Raw genomic sequence first — 10687 nt, forward strand, 5'->3', positions numbered from 1 at the left:
GAACTGGGGTTAAATTTATATATATGTTCTTTGTACTATTTTTATTTTGTCACTCTTAACTCTTTGTAGATTGAGATTATTTCCAAATAAAAAATTTTAAAGTGTATATTTTCCAAACTGTGCTTTAAAGGTATTAAAAAAAAAATGGTTTTCTTCTTGAGACTTTTAAATGCTACATCTCTAAAGAGAGCAAAAGTTATAAAAATATTCTTTGATTTTAAGATTCAAAAAGGAGCTAAAATCTTTTAAACTTCACACTCAACATCCCCAAACACATTTTCAGAAATGAATCTTATATGATTAATTGGATGAGTAGCTTTTTATACCTAATAAAACCACTCTCCTTAGATATGCCAGAGCAGGAGATTGTGAAATTGGTATGAGCTGGTTCAAAAGTAATCCAAGTCCTTGCTTGCATTCCAAACAAGCAAGATCAAAAACAGTCCAAGAAGCAAGTTGTTCCTTAGCTATTTGACTTCTTTGACCCTAAGAAATACCTGAATTTTAAGGAACAAAGTAATACCCATGAAATTGAACGTTCTAAGACCTTAAAATGTAAGATGCAATGTAAATGTCCAAATGAATCACCCTCATTGCTTTAGCTAAACATTATTGAAACATATTTCATATTTTTGAGTTTATGAGATATGACAGGGAGATTAATTTTAAAAATCTGCCAGATTGTTTTATTATTACATCTGATGAAGTATTTCCACTCACTTGTATAATTTAATGTTCAAATTACAAATGGTAAAATGCTCTAACTAATATATAATATGTACTGCCTCTTCAGTACAAAATTGACATACTACTTATACTGTGAAACAAAAATGGCATTTAAAACCTTTTTTTGTGGGATAAGTCTCATCAGGCAGGGCAAGTAGAGATGAAAACATGTCTCTTATTGCAGAGATGATAATTCCTGGGGAAAGTTTTTGCAGTTCTTTCTCTTTTTTTTCTCATTTTCCAGAAACAGTAGTTTAGAGTTTAAATGCTTAATCAGTTCAAACTCCCATATTAGGTGAGCTATAACAGCAAATTAAGACTTCTAAGGTGTCCTAAAAATATCAGGTGATTCACTACCATGGGATAGGCAAACTATATTTGTCCTACAGGTCATATTTTGAGTACCTAAATTTTATTTTAACCCACTTATTTTACATCAGAATAAACTGTGGCCTTGACAAGGAAGATAACCTGTCTAAAGATGAGTTGGAATTAATACCCAGGCATCTTCCCACTCTAGTATTCTTGTCTGGAAAATTCTATGGACAGAGGACCCTAGCTGGCTACAGTCCATGGGGTTGCAGAGAGTCAGACACAACTGAGCATGAGTGCATGGACACACACACGCACACACGCACACACACACACACACATTTTGCTTAAGTCTAATATTATACGAGGCAACCTAGAAAACTGCTTTTATTTACTCTGGGTTTACCCTGCTGGTGACTTTAGTCTGAGTGCAAGATGGAAGCTCAGATTCCTTGTGTTGATAATGATATTTAAATCGTTGTGTATACATTAGTTTTAAAGTGAAACTGTCATTCTCATGTGAAATCTAACTGTGTCTGCAGAGTTTAAATAGGTCTTAGCTTTTGTGGTGGTTGATGTTCAACTTGAGCCTACGACTTCAACATATATTGTTTTTACTTTAAAAACGAATTTTTAGAATTTCAAGATAAAATAGAAACTAGAAAAACAATAGAAAATATTAGCAAATATAAGTGTTAGTTTTTTGAAAAGGGGAAGTTTATTGACAACCCTTTAGCTAGCTTAATCAAAAAAAAAAAGAGAGAGAGAGTGGAAAGACTCAAATAAACAAGACTGTGAATGAAACAGGAGACATTAAAACTTAAGAAATTCAAAGATTCACACTAATATGAAAAAGTATACTCACAAAATTTAGATAACCTAGATGAAATAGATGAATCCCCAGAAACATAGAATTTAGTAAGATTGAATCATAAAGAAACAGAAAATCTGAACAGACTAATAGTGAGTAATGATGTTGAAGCAGTAATCATAAACCCCCCACTTGTTAATCATAAACATCCTACTTGTGAATTTTACTAAACATTAAAAAAAGAATTAACACAGATGTTTCTCAAGCTCTTCCAATGAAATTGGAGAGAAAGGAACACCTTAGAATTGCAAACTCTTGTTCTGAGAAATACCCATGGAAAATTTTGAGGACTACATTGATTCTGTATTCTTCCAAAGGGAATTTATGTTTTCCTTGGCCAGATAACTGGGTACACTATCAACTTGGGATCTTTTTAAATAAAGTTCTGACCTTAAGTTTTGCTGAATAATACAGGTGTGTAACCCGGAGTTACATAACCATATGAGAGTGAGACTAAGTTTGTAGGGTAATTATGAAATCTGAACTGTCATTGGATCTAAAACATGAGCTCTCAAGTACTCTGTATTTGCTATTTTAGGCAGAGGACTTAGGGAAGGCAGGTGATAAATGGAATTATGGTCCAAATCCGTCTTAATGTAGGTAGGACAGGTCCTTGGACACATCCTCAGGTTGTATCTGTGATCCCCAGAACATAATTGGCATGCATATATTTAGAAGCTAGTTGAACCCTCATATTGATTATCTTGACTGCGGAGCAAATTATTCTATGGTAAGAAATACCAAGTGAAAGCTCCTGAAACTGTCCCATCACACTGCCAGAATAGTAAGCCAGCTGTATTACCACATCCCAGAAGGAATTGCAGAGGTAAATATAATTATCAAAGTTATAAAAAAGGCTGGAGTGGTGACCCTCCCCCCCTTTCATTCAGCAGTACCATGCCCCAAAACTCAGATGGATAATAACAGATAACTGAGAATATGGTAACCCTCACCAAATGGCAGTACCCATTGCAGTTCAGTTCAGTTCTGTCACTCAGTCGTGTCTGACTCTTTGCAACCCCATGAATTGCAGCACACCAGGCCTCCCTGTCCATCACCAATTCCCGGAGTTCACTCAGACTCATGTCCATCAAGTCCGTGATGCCATCCAGCCATCTCATCCTCTGTTGTCCCCTTCTCCTCCTGCCCCCAATCCCTCCCAGCATCAGAGTCTTTTCCAATGATCAACTCTTCCCATGAGGTGGCCAAAGTACTGGAGTTTCAGCTTTAGCATCATTCCTTCCAAAGAAATCCCAGGGCTGGTCTTCTTCAGAATGGACTGATTGGATCTCCTTGCAGTCCAAGGGACTCTCAAGAGTCTTCTCCAACACCACAGTTCAAAAGCATCAATTCTTCGGTGCTCAGTCTTCTTCACAGTCCAACTCTCACATTCATACATGACCACTGGGAAAACCATAGCCTTGACTAGATGGACCTTAGTCGGCAAAGTAATGTCTCTGCTTTTGAATATGCTATCTAGGTTGGTCATAACTTTTCTTCCAAGGAGTAAGCATCTTTTAATTTCATGGCTGCAGTCACCATCTGCAGTGATTTGGGAGCCCCCAAAAATAAAGTCTGACACTATTTCTATTGTTTCCCCATCTATTTCCCATGAAGCGATGGGACCGGATGCCATGATCTTCATTTTCTGAATGTTGAGCTTTAAGCCAACTTTTTCACTCTCCTCTTTTACTTTAAATAAGAGGCTTTTGAGTTCCTCTTCACTTTCTGCCATTAGGGTGGTGTCATCTGCATATCTGAGGTTATTGATATTTCTCCCAGCAATCTTGATTCCAGCTTGTGCTTCTTCCAGCCCAGCGTTTCTCATGATGTACTCTGCATAGAAGTTAAATAAGCAGGGTGACAATATACAGCCATGACGTACTCCTTTTCCTATTTGGAACCAGTCTGTTGTTCCATGTCTACTTCTAACTGTTGCTTCCTGACCTGCATACAGATTTGTGAAGAGGCAGGTTAAGTAGTCTGGTATTCCCATCTCTTTCAGAATTTTCCACAGTGTCTTGTGATCCACACAGTCAAAGGATTTGGCATAGTCAATAAAGCAGAAATAGATGTTTTTCTGGAACTCTCTTGCTTTTTCCATGATCCAGTGGATGTTGGAAATTTGATCACTCGTTCCTCTGCCTTTTCTAAAACCAGCTTGAACTTCAGGGAGTTCACAGTTGACATATTGCTGAAGCCTGGCTTGGAGAATTTTGAGCATTACTTTACTAGCGTGTGAGTTGAGTGCAATTGTGTGGTAGTTTGAGCATTCTTTGGCATTGCCTTTCTTCGGAATTGGAATGAAAACTGACCTTTTCCAGTCCTGTGGGCACTGCTGAGTTTTCCAAATTTGCTGGCATATTGAGTGCAGCACTTTCACAGCATCATCTTTCAGGATTTGAAATAGCTCCACTGGAATTCCATCACCTCCACTAGCTTTGTTTGTAGTGATGCTTTCTAAGGCCCACTTGACTTCACATTCCAGGATGTCTGGCTCTAGATTAGTGATCACATCTTCATGATTATCTGGGTCGTGAAGATCTTTTTGGTACAGTTCTTCTGTGTATTCTTGCCACCTCTTCATAATATCTTCTGCTTCTGTTAGGTCCATACCATTTCTGTCCTTTATCAAGCCCATCTCTGCATGAAATGTTCCCTTGGTATCTCTAATTTTCTTGAGGAGATCTCTAGGCTTTCCCATTCTGTTGTTGTCCTCTATTTTATTGCATTGCAATGGATCCTTATTGAAAAAGACCTAGATAGTCTCTAATAAGAATGTATTATTGTCAATCCTCATCGGCAAAGGAAAAGTTTGTTTTGAATAAGATAGGCTGCAATACACATTTTTTGTTTTGACCCTGAGATATGTTATTTTTTTTAATCTTTATTCCAATAGTTGGCAGGGGTCGCAAAGAGTCAGACATGACTGAGCTACTGAACTGAACTGAACCTGTTATCTTAAAATTCTGTGTAATATTATACTAGTCCACTATATTGCTCCACCATGCTAATAGAACTTGGTAAGGAGGAAATTTCAAGTACATTTTATAGTTTATTTATGACTTCAAAAATTATAAAGTATAACTTCAGAAAACAATCTGCATCTATTCTTATGTATCTAACTCTTTAAACTTATATAATTTTGGTATATCTTGGGAAGTTATTTTTTCCTAAATTTTGAAACATTTATTTTAGATATATTATTAAATAACCCCCAAGTTCCTTATTGATTTGCAGATGTCTTCAAAATATGTTATTTGCAGTCTATTTTATTGCCTGTTATCTATTTTGCACATGTATTTTATTGAGTACAATATTTTTTAATTTAGAGAAATATTTAAACTATGTCTATTTTTGCTTTTTAAATATTCTTTGACATCCTTACCTGTTTATGTTTCCAGATAATATCTATTATCTCATTATAGGGTTTCAAGAAAAAAAATGGTAAGGTTTGTAGTGAAATTATGTTAATTCCATTAATTAATTTGGGAAATTTGAAATCTTTATAATTATTAGACTTATCCATAATAAAAGTTTCTGCACTTACATATTCAATTAATTGTCACTGATTTATATAAAATATGCATATTTCACTGTGTTAATCAAAGAAAACTTTGTATTGTTGCCTTTGTACATGCAATCTACATTAATAAATATTTTATAAGAGACATCAATTAATAAAGCAAACCAGGAAATAGAGCTTGAAATAATGTATTCTACTTTCTATGTAAATCTAAACCTTATAAATGTAGATATGCTTTAGTATGTAGAAAAGGAAAATGATAATAGTGAAGAGTCCTTGGCATCACACAAACAATTAATTGAAAAGTAACAGGATTTAGCCTATATAGATGAGAAGGTATAAATTAATTATATTGGAAAGTTTTTCATATAAACAGAAGGGGTAGAAATCTCAAGGCAATAGATTTGGACAAAGTATTTTAATAAATCAAGTTAATGATAACATAGGCTATCCTAGATGGCAGTGAGCTGGCCCCTGCCCTTAGACAAGACGATACAACTTGGAAGGGTATTTGTGAAACAGATAAGGTATTAAACAGTGATATTTTGAATTTACTTCAATGACAAGTCTATGATAGCATGGAACTCACTGTATATATATATATATATATATATATATATATATATATATATATATTAATTCTGATGTTTTTCTAATCCCAAATACAAAATTCATGATCTTCAAAAAATATAGTAGATCATCATTCCCATAACTACATTGCTTCAGTTTTTAGTTCAGTAAGCTTTTTTTTCTTTCTTTTTTTTCTTTTGGCAGATGTAATACCACACCTGTAATATAGGATATCATTTGAGGACACAGCCCTTATTTAAATTCCTTCAGGGTTCATTTCAAAGTTAATGGTTTCTGCTGAGGTGCAGGATTTGCTTCACATTGTTAAATGCTTGAATACACGTTAGAAAAGCTAACTTTACATTCTTTTGCTTGTGAACGAAATAAATCCCCTAAGACAAAAACCAAGAAGGGTGATTGACCTAACTCAGTTTTTGTGCCTTTATTTGTTAAGGAAGTTGAAAGTGCCATGAGATTGATTTAATCAAATAAATAGGTTGGGGTTGACACTTAGGTAATTTGTATAATACTGTTTGATCCCCCTTCTAAGTACTGCCAAGCCTGTTTCCACGTGGACAAACCAGACTGTTTGCTGGTAAATTATCACTTTTTGGAAACTGAGATAACACTATTTCATGTAAAGAAAAAAAAATGCTTATAAAGTCTAATGTAAATACCTAACAGCCCACTCTTGTTTGTGTTTCGACTGGGTGGCTTAAATGGTTTGTGAACTTTGTTTACTTCACATACAAAATCAGCTGATTTTCTTAGCCTCTAACTGGAAACTGATAACTTCTATTTATTTTATTACAAGTAGAGTAGTTTTTAATCTTTTGGAAAAGATTTTAAGAAAACATTTACTAATTTTTACACTTCACTCATGCATTTTCAAGAATCTTTTTCTGTTTTCTAATTTTATTTATTAATTATTTATCTTTGCGCTGGGTCGTCATTGCTCTGTGGGCTTCTCTATAACTGTGGCAAGCAGGGGCTACTCTAGTTCTGTTGCATGGGCTTCCCTTTAAGGTTGTTTCTCTTGTGCAGAGCATGGGATCTAGGGTGCGTGGACTCAGTAGTTGTGGTTCCCAGGCTGTAGAGCACAGACTCAGTGATTGCAGCACACAAGCTTAGTTGCTCCGTGACATACGGAGTTTTCCCGGATTAGAGATTGAACCTGTGTCTCCTGCATAGGCAGGCAAATTCTTTACCACTGAGCCACCAAGAAAGCCCTCAAGCACTTTTGAGTGGCACAATGAGCAAAACAAAAGCATGTATCAGCTTTGTTCAGTGAGATTCAGGCATCCTACTACATATACTCCAGGACATATGTGAAGTTCTAAGGAAAGAGAATGAACCCAGTTTTTGCATAGAATTGCTTAAGAAGTAATAAGGGAGAAAAGAAACAAATATAATTTGTGTCATCACGCAAAACAAAACCTGAGTAGCACGAGAAAGGGATTAAGAGCCATAAAAGTTCCTGAACAAGAATAAAAACTTTTCATTGGGAAAGATTTTGTGAGCTCAAAGGTCAACAGAGTTTGAACCAGGAAAATGAAAAAGAAGAATCGAGGCCCAATAATAGGTAAGTAATCAGCTTTCTAAGTGAATCAAATAATTCACTAGTGAATTTTAAAAGGCATATGCTTTAGTCTATAGTAAGATGAATATTGCCCTTTATGGCATTACTTTTATAACCAAATTAGGTCATTCTGAAAGGCTTGATTTTTCAGGGACACTGAAGAATACATCATTATACAATCTCCAGAGAAGCCTGACCTGATACTGCATATAATTGAGACATTTCTGCTTCCTTCAGGGAGTAAATCAGTTGATTTTCAACTGTTTTATTCACCTCTAATTTAAGTGTCCTCTTTCTAAACGGTAATTTGACCCAGAACATCTCTGAAATGTCTGAGACATTTAGCAGTTCCTCAAGGGGATCTTACACTTGTGAGTCGTGATGAATTCAGAAGTTAGAACAAGTTAATGACTTTTGAAAAAAAAATGTATTTGATGTGGTACGATTCACTTCCAGGAAATCACTTAGCATAAAACTAAAGGTCAGGAGGATGGAAAGTAGTAACATGATTGCCTCACACCATTTCCTTTAATGTTAAATAAGGAACATTTCTGAGTACTTATCAGAAGAGATGTTTTCATAAACTGACATTAGAAAGGAGGCATAATATTGTTGAAAGAGTCTAGGATAGGAATTGGGAGATCTAGGATCAATTCTGATTTTGATACAAAATTATTGCATAACTCTAATCATATATTTTTCCTCCTGGGGCCCCCAATTCCTCCTGTACCTGTCCAATGAAACAGTTGGAGATCAACTTTAAGGTTATTTCTAGTTCTGACAGTGTTATCTAACTTTGTTGTTCATTTGATCCTTTTGTACTTCTCAGAGAGAGAATTAAGATGCTGACCTGGTTTGAGTATATAGGCTTGAAAATTTTTGAAGATGACCTAGTAGTGAATTGGGCAAAGATGAATCTTGACTAGACTTAAATTAGAAGTGAAACTGAGAAGTTTAGGAATATATCACTTGTCCATAAGCCAGTTCTAAGAATCTGGAGTTAAACTGAACTTATTAATAAGTAGTATAGTTTGAGGTTCTGTATTACATTTGAATTTCAATTTCAAAGTCTTAAAATAGCAACTGTTTGCAAAATCATAGTCTTAGCAGTGACTACTAGGAAATTAATTGAACAAAAAACTGTAAATTTAAAAAGAGTAAATGGAGTGACAAATTGCTTGATTATAATGATCAAAAAATAGGTTGATTATATTTAAATGACAGCCTAGAAAACCAATCTGAAAATTGGAAATACTGTTAACATAAGTTCATATGCCCAATGCACAGTGAGACCAAACAAATTGAAAAGTCAGGGTTTGGAGCAGAGCAAGGTTTACTGCAAGGCCACCCAAGGAGAAGAGTAGTTTTTGCCCTAAAAACCTGAATTCCCAGAAGGGTTTAGACAAAGCAGTTTTAAAGGCCAGGTGGGGGACTTGTATCACAGGGGTAAACACTATCCGTCCTTAGGCTCAAAGGCCTGGAGCTATGTGTTCAAGCAGTTTACATCTTCTGTTTGTTGGAGATTTTTTTTTTCTTTTTAACATATGCAAAACAGCTCAGGAAATATTTGTTCATCAAATACTATTTTTGAGGCAGCTCAGAGAAGTGCTAAAGCAGAGAATATGGGAGAAGGCCTGCTCCAGGAAGGCCCCATGAAGTCCTGCTTGGTTATATTATCAAGGTTGGATAAGACTTTTCTGCCTGACACATTCATTTTTAGATTGGAAAACTGAGGAACCAGAGAGATTTGTCTCACAGAAAGAGGCTAAAGAGAAAATGGAAAATATAAGCAAGTGACAAATATATTTATATATACACACGTCAGTTCAGTTCAGTTCAGTTGCTCAGTTGTGTCTGACTCTTTGCAACCCCATGAATCTCAGCATGCCAGGCCTCCCTGTCCATCACCAACTCCCAGAGTTCACTCAGACTCACGTCCATCAAATCCGTGATGCCATCCAGCCATTTCATCCTCTGTCGTCCCCTTCTCCTCCTGCCCCCAATCCCTCCCAGCATCAGAGTCTTTTCCAATGAGTCAGCTCTTTGCATGAGGTGTCCAAAGTACTGGAGTTTAAGCTTTAGCATCATTCCCTCCAAAGAAATCCCAGGGCTGATCTCATTCAGAATGGACTGGTTGGATCTCCTTGCAGTCCAAGGGACTCTCAAGAGTCTTCTCCAACACCACGGTTCGAAAGCATCAATTCTTTGGCGCTCAGCTTTCTTCACAGTCCAATTCTCACATCCATACGTGACCACTGGAAAAACCATAGCCTGACTAGATGGACCTTTGTTGGCAAAGTAATGTCTCTGCTTTTTAATATGCTGTCTAGGTTAGTCATAACTTTCCTTCCAAGGAGTAAGTGTCTTTTAATTTCATGGCTGCAGTCACCATCTGCTGTAATTTTGGAGCCCAGAAATATAAAGTCTGACACTGTTTCCACTGTTTCCCCATCTATTTCCCATGAAGTGATGGGACCAGATGCCATGATCTTCGTTTTTTGAATGTTGAGCTTAAGCCAACTTTTTCACTCTCCACTTTCACTTTCATCAAGAAGCTCTTTAGTTCTTCTCTGCTTTCTGCCATAAGAGTGGTGTCATCTGTGTATCTGAGGTTATTGATATTTCTCCCAGCAATCTTGATTCCAGCTTGTGCTTCTTCCAGCCCAGCATTTCTCATGATGTACTCTGCATATAAGTTAAATAAGCAGGGTGACAGTATACAGCCTTGACATACTCCTTTTGCTATTTGGAACCAGTCTGTTGTTCCATGTCCAGTTCTAACTGTTGCTTCCTGACCTGCATATAGGTTTCTCAAGAGGCAGGTCAGGTGGTCTGCTATTCCCATCTGTTCCAGAATTTTCCGCAGTTTAATGTGATCCACACAGTCAAAGGATTTGGCATAGTCAATAAAGCAGAAATAGATGTTTTTCTGGAACTCTCTTGCTTTTTCCATGATCCAGTGGATGTTGGAAATTTGATCTCTGGTTCCTCTGCCTTTTCTAAAACCAGCTTGAACATCAGGGAGTTCACAGTTCACAGACTGCTGAAGCCTGGCTTGGAGAATTTTGAGCATTACTTTACTAGCTTGTAAATTGAGTGCAAT

This window comes from Capra hircus, chromosome 1, assembly GCF_001704415.2.
Source record: "Capra hircus breed San Clemente chromosome 1, ASM170441v1, whole genome shotgun sequence".
In the NCBI taxonomy this organism is placed as follows: Eukaryota; Metazoa; Chordata; class Mammalia; order Artiodactyla; family Bovidae; genus Capra; species Capra hircus.